A 13,964-nucleotide genomic window follows, 5' to 3' on the forward strand; every position below is an offset into this window, starting at 1 on the left:
ACCCTCCCTCCATTCCCAGAACAAATATTTATTCTTTATTTATTGTAATCTCTTAAAAATGTTTTTAAATGTTTTTTTTTTATTTATCTTTGAGAGAGCGACAGAACGAGTGGGAGACTGGCAGAGAGAGAGAGGGGGAGACACAGAAGCTGAAGCAGGCTCTAGGCTCCAAGCTGTCAGCACAGAGCCCGACGCAGGACTGGAACTCACGAGCTGTGAGATCATGACCTGAGCCGAACGAAGGCAGACGCTCAACTGACTGAGCCACCCAGGCGCCCCTATTTATTGTAATCTTTTTATTATGAAATAAAATTCAGATACAGAAAAAACACATAAAACAAATGCACGACTCAGTGAGTTACTACAATGTTAGTGCCCTCGTAACCGCCACCCAGGACACCGGATGGGACTTTGCCAGCCAACCCGGAAGTCCTTCCACATGCCGCTCACAATCACAGCTTTCCTGTCCCCTGAAGGCAACGCCTGGAATGTCCCTTTGTACATAGAGGCAGAGTTCCCGTGTATTGATCACTTACTTCCTGCCAGGACCGTACTAACCATGCTTCATGCATTGAGCCCTCACAACAAGCCTTCGAGTTAGGTACTATTATCTCCATTTTAGAGACGCAGATATTGAGCTTCAGAAAAGTGCGGAAATGTATCCCAGGTCACATGGTGCTGGAGCCAGGACTGTAACCCTGGTGTATCTAACTCCCAACCCAACGCTTTCTTCCCCTGCCTTACTGGGTGCCCCACCTCCCAGCTGAGCGCCCTGTGCAAGGGGGTGTCCGGGTTTGTGAAGTTAGCAGTTGTCCCAGAACTGAACCCAGTGGCCACACGGGTAGGGAAGTAGTAAAGCCAGAGGGGCCAGTCTTCACTGGCAGACAGGTTCTCTGATGTTGATTCTTGCCCTGAGGTCTGAGGCCAGCCTTTCCTGGATCCCTTCGAGAGAAGGAAAGCAACTTGTCTCACACACACACACACACACACACACACACACACACACGCACGCACATGCGCGGGGTGAGGGGGTGGATCATCAACACATTTGCAACTGTCTGTATTCTCTCCTTGTCACCTGAAGCTAACATCCTTCCATTACCCAATGGGAAAATAAACAGTGAATGGCCACACCAGTGAAACTGTTTAATTACGTAGGTTGGGAAGAATGACATTTGTGTACATTCCCCAAAGACATGGATTAAAGAAATGACCTTTCCTTTGGTGTGAAACTAATTTGTTGTGTATTGGAACTCTGATTGCCTCGGTTGGGCCAGGCATTCTGTTGCCCGAGTGTTTACATCTAAGACTGGAGATGAGGTCGGACGAAGCTCCGTCTTGGGCTGGACCGATTTGTATATCAGCGTGTTCTAAAACGTCCCCATCTGAAATATATTTCCAAAGACGTGTGCCTTTCTGTAGCCATTCCTGGTATTTTGTGGATTTGTTCGAATGTAAATGCATCTGAAAACATCAAAGGAATAAGAAAAATGACCTTTGCTATGACTCACAGAGAGAGAAAAAATGCCATGGATCAACATGACTATTCGAAAGACAGAAGAGCATCATTTATGGGGCCGGTGCTCTTTTTATAATTAAAAAACATCTGGAACCAGAAAAAGAAATCATGGAACTAAATGTCAGGTGTCACATTGTGAGAGCTTTATTAATTACTAATTAGTAAACTTCATTAATTCTTAATTAACTTCCTTACAATGTTTCTCTTGGGTAGTGTTACGGCTCTGTTAGTTAAAACGCAAACTTATTGAGATTATACTCTTCTTCAGTGTCCTTTTGAAATGTATTGTGGATATTTCGATAGCAGCTGAAACGTTTGAAGCATTTAAAAAATGCGTGTACCAATTCAACTTCTCCCTATTTATTTAGGCTCTGGGAACTTTGGGCCGATGTTTTTTTCTTGGGCACAGAAACATCAGTTAAAATTGGTTATGTCCACGGGGGGAAAAATTATTGTCAGTGCGTACACCCTTGAATTTTAAAGGAAACGTGGTATTACCAGCTCTCCAACCCTCAAGTGTCAGGAAGAGTACTAATGGTGGCCAAACACGATGTGCCTGAGACGCTTTAGTGAGCTTCCCGGCCGCCACCAAGCACACGAAGGCCACAGTTCTCAGTGTTACGGTTTGGGGCTGTAGTCTGGAATTTTTTAAGTGAAATGCTCTTTTGGGGGTGGTAGTAGGGGATAAAAATCACCAAAGAAAATTTATTTAATGTGGCATTTCAAGAGAGAAAAACTCCTGATAGATTCCAAACAGGCTTCAACAGTGGATTTCTAGTGGAATAAAATCAGATGTTTATTTTCTAAAGGATCCAAGTCTGAGCAATATACACTCTATTTGATTCACAGCAACTGTGTTAGACAACAAAATCACTGGCTGTGTAAACACGCCAGGAGCTGCTCATCTGCCTCTCTCAGGAAGCCCCTTTCCTCCGCTGAGGGGAATGCCATGAAGCTGTAACCAAAAATTACTGCCGGCTTCCTAGGCTCTGCTTCCTTGCTTGCTGCCCCCCACCCGCAGCCTCCTGCCCTTCCCACCCCTCCTCGAGCCCTTTTCCCCACCCATCTCTTCCGGACACAGCACCGGCCCAAGGTGGCTATGCGTGCCAGGATGAGTGGCGAGCTGGACGGGGCCAGGCCTTGTGCCCATCCCTTCCCTCCACCTTCAGAGTTCTGCTGTTCTCTCTTGGACAATGACTTCACAGCAAATCTGTCGCCCTGCAATGAGCTCCTTGGTCGGGTCTTAAAACTCGACCTTAAAACTCTTGACACTCTCGGGGCACCTGGGTGGCTTAGTTGGTTAAGCATCCGACTTTTCACTTAAGTCATGATCTCGCGGTTCGCGGGTTCGAGCCCCATGTCGGGCTCTGTGCTGACTGCCAGCTCANCAGAGTAGTTTTGTTTTCCCACACATTCCTGGCCGAGCCCTTTTTCCCTCTAAGGACTACTTTGGCTTCATTATTTTTGGCTGGCTCCAGAAAACACAGATCCACCTTTTCGTTATATTGGCTCCCAGCCACTCTGCTTCATCTCTACTTTCCACGACAAACCAGTGCCATTAGTACCGTGAATTTGGTAGCTATCAAAACACACAGGGAAGGTGCAAATTTGGTCATGTTTTATTCAACATGAGCTTGAAGGCTCACTGTTCTCCTCTCTGGAGCCTGACTGGCATTTTTCAAAGTTACAAATTTCTCAGACACAGAACTCTGCTTTGACCGTTGGTTACTTAACGGACAGCATCCATTACTCGAGACAGCCAAGACCCAGGAAGAAATGTTCACTCTAATATTTGAACACTGTGGACTTATGACAGCACTAGGAGAGTGAACAGCAACAGAAGACTGCTAAACAGTTGTGTGTTGAAATCAAACCTCACACACAGTTTATCAGACTCACGGGACAGTTTTTACACTTGGTTCTACAGGGCATGATAACCAAGCATAAATGATGGGTAGTTCATGGAAATGGCAGGGACAGATCAGACTTCTATGTAGTCATCATAATTATTCTGGGAAGAAAATTCTGGAAGAGGAGGAGAAGGAAAGTTTGTTGTCTTTAGTCTTTTTCTGCTGGAGGAGGACAGTCATTGCTCTGATGACGTCCTACACCAACTTTTTTTCAGGATAACTGAGCCCAAGGATGTCCCTGTCAGGTCTAGGGATTGTTCCATTTTAAACCAAGCAATCCCAGGACCCCAGGGTTATTTCTGATCCAAAGGGGGCCAGGAGCCTGCCAGCAGGTGCTTCTGGAATGCATACCAGGGGGCAAGACTGTGCAGTGCACAGATCCTGATGAGTTACTCATCTGATGGTCCTCAGAGGGGACTCAGAAGAGCTTTTTGTTCCACTTCCATTTTTGCTTCTCTTTTCCTCTTTCTAGCTAGGTTGAAGGTGAGATCTCGAAAGATCCTTCTCCTTTGTCTTCCTCCATCCTGACCTCCCAGTGTTGTACAAGGAGGTGGATTAGGCCGATGTACTACTTAAGCAGCAGTCCCCAACCTCGGCTGCACAGGCCGATCAACTGGGAGCTTTGAAAAACTTGATACGAGGGTCCCCTCCCCAGAGATTCCGATCTAATCGGTCTAGGTTGCAACTTGTATGTTGGGATTTTTAAAAGCTCCCCAGATGCTACCAGGATGCAACCAAGGCCAAGCGGGGGAGCTGGCATTTAATAAATAAGTTTATGCAAAATACGTTGAGGTTAGCACTTTCTGAACCACCTGCCAGGAAGATTTTGGAAGCTTCAGAACCGGGTACCCATCAGGTCATGCCTGCCAATGAGTCTGCTTGGAGAACTCTAGTCCTGTCACAAAGCATTTCACCACTCTTGTGTTTCCTGTAGGTTCTAAATCTGTGTGACTTGAGATAAAGTAATCCACTCTCTTCTCTGGTGTTCCCTAGGATTTCTGGACCTCAAAGGTCCAGGTTTGGTATGTCCCAAAGAGAATAGACTTTGTCTTAGGGGTCTGCTGAGGTCACTCACCCGGAAGGAGTCTTGCCTGAAGTTGAGATGCACCCATCCTGTATCTGTTTCCTGTAGCTGCCTCAATGAATTACTATAAATTTAGTGCCTTAAAAACCATAGAAATACCTCCTATCACAGCTCTGGAGGCCAGAAGTAAAAAAAAATCAGTGTTTCTTGTCCCAAATCATAGTGTTGTCAGGGTTGTATTACCCCTGGAGGTGCTTAGGAAGAGTCCCTTCTTGGCCTCTTCCAGCTCCTGCTGGCAGCCAGCATTCCTTGGCTTTCGGCCACAGTCCTCCAACCTCTGCGGCAGGTCACATTGCTTCCTCCTCTCCTGCTTGTTAAAGCTCATTGATCTCCCTCCTTTAAGGACACTCATACTTGCATGCAGAGCCCACCTAGGTAATCCAGGATAATCTCCCTATTTCAAAACCCTTCATTGTGGTGCCTGAGTGGCCCAGTCTGTTAAACATCTGACTTCGGCTCAGGTCATGATCTCACAGTTCGTGGGTTCGAGCCCCGCGTCGGGCTCTGTGCTGACAGCTAGCTCAGAGCCTGGAGGCTGCTTCAGATTCTGTGTCTCCCTCTCTCTCTGACTCTCCCCTGGTCACACTGTCTCTCTCTCAGAAATAAATAAAAAACATTTAAAAAATTTAAAAAAAAAACCCAACCCTTCATTTAATCATGCCTGCAAAGACCCTATTTCCATATGAGGAAATATCGACAGGTGCTAGGAATTAAGATGTCATATCTTTTGAGGGGCCTTATTTCAGACTACCGTACCTCCTAAGAGCAAGAATGGGTGTCACTGAGAGGGCGAGCTGGTGATGTCAGAGGAGCAAATCCCAAAGAGGTTGTTAAAGCCTGGGTCACGAACTAGGTACCCAGCTAGATAGAGGTCTGAGGGCCAGAGAATCCAGAGTGAAAACCCAACAAGTTTTGTCTGGATGATTCTGCAAAGAGTTGGGGGATAGGGCTACATAAGGTTGTGGGGGGCGGGGAGAAATGCCTCAGGCCGAGTTGGTGCCTGTTTCATGGGCCTCAGAGGGGGGGCCCTAAGACGAATCAGCCTCTCAGGAGCAGGCCTGATACCCGTGGCCCCTGACCCTGAGCATGTCCAAGCCTCTAGTGCAGCCTCTCCAAGGTCAGCCAATGGCAATGGGGTAGGAAGGACTTTGGGGATGACAAATCCGAGTTCGTTGGATCCCAACCCTTTAGTTTTTACTTGAAGGTTCCTCTCTTTGTAGCCAAGAAGATAGAATCACTATCAAACATTCTGTGGAAATGTTTTACATAGTTTGACGCTATCATGCTTCCAGTGATCACTATAATGCACCAGGGCATTGTTGGCCCTGATGGTTTTTTCTTTAATTTTTGCTCTCTTGTAACCATGAATGGGTGTTTTCAAAACCCAAACACTAATAATATCACATTTACTTCATCATCACTTCCAAACCACCAGAAGGATAAGGTAGCACCTATTCCTTGACGAAATTCATGGTAACACCCAAGGCGGAAACCTAACAATCCAAAGAGCTTCTTTTACCCATTCCTGGCTCTGGCCCACCCTCTGGAGAAGCGGTGGGTGTTTCAGAATGCCACCATCCTACCACACTGGGTGGGGCTTTGTGACAGACATTCAACCAAGGCCTCTCATTTTGAAAACGTGGAGTCGCAGACACCCCTTGAGGTACACGCAGCTGGAAGCGCACCCACGAACTTCCCCAGCGCCCCGTGTGCCCGGGCAGAGCACGACAAAAGGTAACGCCCACTTTGGGAAGAAAAAAATGTCTTCCACATTCGGAAGCTTTGCCGGCTGGGAGCTGGGGCCTACAGAGGCTGTTGTCTGTGGTCTGATTTCCCACAGGGAGAATGCCAAGGGCATCCAGAAAACCAGTGTTTGAACCCTGCATTCACCGAAGCACACAGGATCAGGTTGGTGGCAGAGAGATTCAGAAAAGGCGAAAATCACTATGGACGTCAGAGATGATCTAGTTCAGACCTGCAAACTGGTGGCCCCTCAGCTGGAATCCCTATGTCAATGTTTGGTTTGCTCCAAAGAATATTTTTAAAACTTTGAATTGGTTGCCAGCACTTAACATCCATAGTTTTTGGCTTCTTGTGAAAAATCAGGATCTGGCCACCGCCGGCCCTTGTTACCCTTTGACCACAGTGAGCTGGGGCCAGTACTCCTCTCTCCCTTTAGATGAGCCACGGGGGCACTTGGGTGGCTCAGTCGGTTAAGCATCCAACTCTTGGTTTCGGCTCAGGTCATGATCTCATGATTCGTGAGTTTGAGCCCCGCATCGGGGTCTGTGCTGACAGTAAGGGGCCTGCTTGAGAATCTCTCTCTCTCTCTGTCTCCGCCTCTCCCCTGCTTGCTCTCTCTCAAAAAATAAAGATATGTAAAAAAATAAAAATACGTAGATGAGCCACCTATTCTCCAATTTATCACAGCCATAACCTAGCCTGGCCTCCTTCACCCATTTATGTTACCTGTTGAGCCCCACTGGACATTTGAGTTTGCAACAGCTCAAATGGTTCAAACCACCTACTAACACACCATGGAGCTGACACTCGCCCATCACAAAGGATACTGACCAAGGCAACCTGTCCTTGTTGGTGATGCTGATTTCCTAGAGGAGCGTGGTGGAGTAGAAAGGATGTGAACTTGGAGACGGAGGACGTCTGTGTAAATCCTGGCTCCACCCCTTACCTCGTTGTACGGCTTTGGCCAGACGAAATCCCCCGTGTGTAAAATGAGTGAAACCGGAGCACAGATGACATGAGATGAGGTGCGTGACAGCACGTGGCACAGGCATACGGGTGCTCGTACCTCCATTTGTCTTCATCTCTCCCTCTCTCCACTGCACCGTGCAGCCTCTCCTGACAGCCCTGAGAGAGAATGGGGGTGAGGTAGTATCACCAAGTTGCCTGAGCGGCCACTAGGGCTTTTTAAAAATAGGTTTATTGAGATATATTTTACACACCGTAAATTTTACCCATTTCAGGTATATAATAGAGTAACTTATAGCATGCTCAGTGCTTTGGAACCATCACAACTCTATGATTTTATAAAATTTTCAACATCCCCCAAAGAAACCTGTACCCATTAACCATCACTCTCCATTCTCCCCCCATCCCCCAGTCCTGGATAAACCTTAATTTACTTTCAGTCCCTATTGATTTCCTTTGTTCTGGACATTTCATTAAAATGGAATCATATAATACATGGCCTTTTGTGCCTTGCTTCTTTCGCTCAGCATTATGTTTACAAGGTTCATCCAAGTTATAATATATGTCAGTACCTCATCCCTTCTTATGGCTGAATAATATCCCACTGCATGGTTATACCACTTTGGTTATCCATTTAACCATTGATGAGCATTTGGGTTGTTTCTACCTTTCAGTTACTGTGAATAATGCTGCAGTGAACGTGGATGTACAGGTACCTGTTTGAGTCCCTATTTTTGTTTGTATTTATTTATTTAGAGAGCAAACATGCACATGAGAGGGGGAGGGGCAGAGAGAGAGGGAGAGAGAGAATCCCAAGCAGGCTATGCATTGTCACTGTGGGGCCTGAGGCCGAGCTCCAAGCCACGAATCATGAGATCATGACCTGAGCTGAAATCAAGAGTCAGGCGCTTAACTGACTGAGCCACCCAGGCACCCTTGAGTCTCTACTTTTAATCATTTTATATATATACCCAGGAGTAGAATTGTTGAGTTATATATTACCTCTCTGTTTAACATTTTGAGGAACTGCCAGACTGTTTTCCAAAACAGCAGCACGACTTTCCATTCCCATCAGCAGTGTAGAGGAGTTTTAATTTCTTCACACCCTCTCCACCACTTGTTATTTTCCTTTTTAAAAAAATTATAGTCATCCTAGTGGGCGTGAAGTGGTACCTCATTTTGGTTTTGATTTGCATTTCCCTAATGGCTCATGGCGGTGTTGAGCATCTTTTTAAGCATGTATTGGCCATTTGTATACCTTTGGAGAAATGTCTATTAGATCCTTCGCCCAATTTTTAAATTGGGTTGTCTTTTATTGAGTTGTAAGATTTCTTTATAAATTTCAGGTACATGTCACTTATCAGACATATGGATTGAATATATATTTTCCCATTCTGTGGGTTGTCTTTTCATTTTCTTGATGGTGTCTTTTGAAGCACATTTAAATTTTGATGATGCCCAATTTATCTTTTTTCCCTTTTTTTTTTTTTACATGTGCTTTTGGTGTTATATCTAAGTAACCACTGTCAAATCCAGTGCCATATGGATTCACCCTTATGTGATCTTTTAAGAATTTTATAGTTTTAGCTCTCACATTTAAGTCCTTGATCCATTTTGAGTTAATTTTTTATTATTTTATTTTATTTTATTTCACAGAGGGAACGGGGAAAGGAGAGAGAGAGAGAGAGAGAGAGAGAGAGAGAGAGAATCCCAAGTAGGCTCCACACTGCCAGTGAGGAGCCCAACATGGGGTCAAACCCATGACTATGGGATCATGACCTGAGCCGAAATCAAGAGCCAGATGCTTAACTGACTGAGCCACCCAGGCACCTCTTGAGTTAATTTTTTTATATGATGTGAGATAGGGGTTCATCTTCATTTTTTTGCATATGAACATCCAGTTGTCCCAGTATCATTTGTTGAAGAGATTATTCTTTCCCCATTGAATGGCTTTGGCACCTTTGCTAAAAATCAGCTGACCATACATATATAGGTTCATTTTGGACTCTCAATTTTGTCCAATTGATCTTTATATCAATCTAATTCCAGTACCACACTTTATTGATTACTGTTGCTTTGTAGTAAGTTTTGAAAAGGGAAGTGTGATTCATCCAACTTTGTTCTTCTTTTTCAGTAGTGTTTTAGCTATTACATGCCCTTTGTATTTCCATATGAATTTTATGGTCAGCTTGTCAATATTTTTTAAATAGGGTTCTCACCCAGCATGGAGCCCAACTAAGGGCTTGAACTCACAATGCTGAGATCAAGACCTGTGCTGTGATTAAGAGTTGGATGCTTAACCGACTGAGCCACCCAGGTACCCCAGCTTGTCAATTTCTGCCAAAAAGAAACCTAGCTAGGATTTTGGTAGGAATTGTGTTGGATCTGTAGATTAATTTGGAGGGTATTGCCATCTTTGCCCTCTTGTGCTTTTTCAATAGCAACAGGCCCTGCTGGCTTCCCTATCAGGTAGCAGGTTCTATAATAGCCAGAGTTTGTTGAAGCCAAAGTTTGTTCATTACATGAATTTCATTTTAGTCCCAGGCTACATTGTCCACTACAGAGGCCACTGGCTGTCACTATTGAACACTTGAAATACTGCTAGTCCAAATTGAGATGTGCTCTACATTGAAAGATATGACTGATGTCAAAGATTTATAACAAAAATGGAAAATATTTCATAAGTAATACTAATATTGATTACACATTGAAACGATAATATTTTAGATATGTTACTTTAAATAAAATATACTATTAAAATTATTTTCTCCTGTTTCCTTCTACTTTTTTATGTGGCTGCTGGAAAATTTAAACTATCTGTGTGGCTTTTATTGTATTTCTTTGTGTGTGTGTGTGTGGGGGGGTGGTGTTGGCTTCTATTGTTTCTATTGGTCATCACTAGTGTAGGGATTTTTAAGACGGAGTTAATGTAGAAGAGCCATGGAGTGAGATTTAGGATATTCTGGAATCCCTTGAACATCCATGCAAATGTGCATTAGTTATTTACTGTTGTGTAACAAATTTCCCCCAAATTTGGCAGCTTAAAAAAACAAATATTTATTACCACACAATCTGTGTGTCAGGAATCCAGGTGTGGCTTAGCCGGTACTGCATTCATCTGAGAGTTTGTCTGAATGTGGATCTGCTTCTACTCACGTGGCTGTTGGCAGGTCTCAGTTCCTTGCTAGCTATTGACCAGAGATATTAGTTTTTTGCCATGTGACTCTCTCCACAGTACAGCTTACAAGATGGCAGCTGGTTTCCTCAGAGTGAGTGAGCAAAAGAGCAAGAGGCTGAACAAACAAGTTGGACTCCACAGTCTTTTATTATTATTATTATTGTGAGAAAATTTATGTAAGGAAGCCATAGTCGTTTTGTAACCAAATCCCAACACTTTTGCCACATCCTGTTGATTTGAAACAAGTCACTCAGTCCAGCCTACACTCAGGGGGAAGGGATTAGTCAAGGGTATGAATACCAAGAAAATACTGGGAGCCATCATAGAGGTTGCTTATCACAGTGTATCTGTTTGGATTCCTTTCTAGAGAGACCTAAGCTTTTATATGATTCTTAAAGAAATCTCAGACCACACCTCACTGCCCCCACCTTCCCAAAAAGGTTTAAGAACTAGTTTGGAGGGAACTAAAATGGAGGTTTTGACTAAGAAAGAGATTTTCTTCCAAAACTTCACTGCTAAATACAAAGTTTAACCACTTGGTCATGTTTTTAAAAATGTAAGGAGAGAGGGACCCATATAATATGAAAACTCAATGTACACTTAAGTAAAATGATCACAAGGTTTGTTTTCTCACAATTTATATAGTTTTCTCCCAGGCCCATTAGAGTTTCTGAGCTGCTAATGTTCTGGGTTACCCCAATGGTATTCATGTCAGGAAGGATAAATGGCCCCATGGTTTTCTATGACAATAGAGTTGAGATGCAAATGTAGATCTCTCTTAGTCCCACTGGTTCTATAGTGTCTGGACCCTTCTCCAGAGGAGCTCAGTTTCTCCCCATAATCTCTCAGGCAGGGTCCCCTATACTCAAAGAGACACCAGAGCCTTTTGAATGGTGCAGTGAGGCCCAGGTTGAGCCAAGTCCTTGGGGCCCCATCACTTAGCATTGCTGGAGTTATGGTTCCAATCTAATTAGTTCCTACTGTAGGTAAGGTATTAGTTTCTCCTCACTTATACTTTCCTGCCTTTGTCAACATCTCTCCTTGGTTTTAAAAACCAAATGTGTGAACCTCTCCTAGAGTTGAGATTTCCAGAGAAGGGTCTTAGCCAAACCTCAGGGATGAGGGTAGATAAAAGGGAATGCCCAGCCTCTTTCTTCTGCCAGCAAGTGGAAGTGAAAGCATTATATTGGGCCAGCTACGCTGTTATTCTTGGAAAATGGTTTCTGGATCCAGCAGTTGAATTCTTTCTCCCTATAATGAAGGACTGAGCAGACATGTGAGAAGTAGGTCCCCAGATATGTGCATTAATAAGTTTCCAGGGGGAGAAGCAAGAGCTTGTGTTTGCGTCATTGCAGAAGAAAGAGATGATGTCATTTGAGTAAATGTATTTTTCTTCTCTTTGGCCCTTGAAATGAATCTCCATCTGTTTCTCTAAGAAAAATTCATGTCTCGTAGGAAATGGCTATTCGAATAGGTTCCCTGTCAACTTCTCTAGCTCCATTTCTTCCAGTCTCCATGCAATTTAAAGATTCTGCAAGGTATTTATTGGTCTGATTTTTGTCACAAGCATTGATAACAGGAAGGGTTCGAGATAAGAAAGTAGGGACTCTGATATGGAGAAAGTTCTAGATTCTGGCTTGGCAGATGTTGTCTTATTTCTGATCCTATTCATGATGGGCTAGGACCAAGTGAGTCCTAGATTGAGAGCCAGGAGGCTCTAGGCTTTAGAACCATCTCAATTCCCTCATTTACTGTGAGGCCTTACCTTCTCCATCTGTTGGCTGAGGGGGGCTGGGCTAGTTGACCTCAAGGGCCTGTTTGCTCTGCCCCTGGATGAGATCCATCTCTTTCTGGATGCAGCATGCAGGATAGCACATGCCAAGAGTGAGGAAACCCACCCTCTGGGCCTTGGGCTAGCAGCAGGGAGCTTTGCCAGTGGCCTTGTGTGAGAGGCATAAGCTTAGATACTCCCAGACCCTGGCTAGTCTTACTGGATCCCAGCCCCTGGCAACCCCAAATCCTACACCTCCACCATCCAAAGCAGCCACCCGGATTAACAATAGAAAAACCGTGTGGGGGCTCAGGCAGGAAATCAACATTCCCTGAGAGCTCAAAGGAGGCCATCAAATTCATTTCCCCTTGACAATCAGCACCTAGGAGTGAGTAGGCCCTTAATCATCTAACTGATCCTTTTTCCCACCCTCTCTCCCAAATCTCAGTTGTTATAAGAATGTTCAGTGGGTTTGGAATTATTACAAATAAAAAAAATGCCAGAAAGATTTTTGGATAAGAAACACTAAGCTCTGCAGCTTCCGGAGAACTCAGAGAGGAAGAATGTGGACGGCACTTTAAACCAGTCTTGGCTGGCTGCCTACTCAGAAGCTTCCAGTTTCATCTGGACTCCCAGGAACATTATGGATGGCACCTCTGAGAAGCTCGGCAACCGAGGAAGGTGGGCTCAGCTGTTCTGACATGCCACTTAGAGCTTAAGGCCAAAAGCAAAATGAGACCCTCAGAAGACCTTTGGGTTGAGCCCCATCTGCCGGCTGGCTCCAACTCACCTGGGAATCCAGACTTCTGGAAGGGTCCGGGCCAGATCGTGTGAGAAGGCCTGTGACTCACTGTGTTTCAGAGCACAGATCAGGCTGAAAGGTGTTTTCTCGAGCAACAGGAGCAAGGCCTGTGGCTTATAGACTAGGAGGGGGAGCCGTGCATCGACACAGCCAAACCCAAACACAAGGAGAAAGGCATCACTGGGAAGCTTCTCTATGCAAGCTGTGGGCTCCTGCTGGGAGGGGGTGTAGGATGTGGGTATGTGAGCGGGTGGACTTCCTGCCACACTGCTGGGAAAAGGCACTCTGTAACTGAAGCTCTCGTTAGGATTAATTGGGTGGACAGGCCTGGCAAGACCTTGGAGAACATGAGTACCTTTTTCCTTAGGTCTGTGGCCGGCTCAAAGCACAGGCTTCAGCTGTTCTGGTCAACTCTTGGGAAGCCTACGCTCCCCTCACAGTTTGGCTATATATAACCTGATCTTCAGACACTCCTCATTCCGCTCCCCAACTCCTGCTGGGCTGTAACCGATACTCATCTTCATAATGAGCACAGGCAGGCTCAGAAACCTAGATTATGCCTAACGGTTGATTGGTGACTTCAGTTAAACTTGAATATCTCCTGGGAGTGATTGTAATGGGTGAGATCCCATTGGGCCTCACTTCCTGCCCTCGCTAAGGGATGAAACAGAAGTGACCAATATGAGAGGCGTTGGGAGACAGCTGGAAATGAATGAATCATGAGCCTTGAGATGCGAAAGGTGGGGGACTGGATCCCTACCGCACGGTCAGACACATCGAGGCTGCTGACGAGGCGTTAAAAAGGCTATTTCATGCTGAGGCATAGGAGCACATGTACCCCAATGTTCATAGCAGCACTCTCCACAATAGCTAAAACATGGAAAGAGCCTAAGTGTCCATCAACGGACGAATGGATCAAGAAGATGTGGTTTATCTGTACGTTGGAATACTCCATGGCAATGAGAAAGAATGACATCTGGCCATGTGTAGC

The sequence above is a fragment of the Crocuta crocuta genome, unplaced genomic scaffold (assembly GCF_008692635.1).
Source record: "Crocuta crocuta isolate KB4526 unplaced genomic scaffold, BGI_CrCroc_1.0 scaffold475, whole genome shotgun sequence".
NCBI lineage: Eukaryota > Metazoa > Chordata > Mammalia > Carnivora > Hyaenidae > Crocuta > Crocuta crocuta.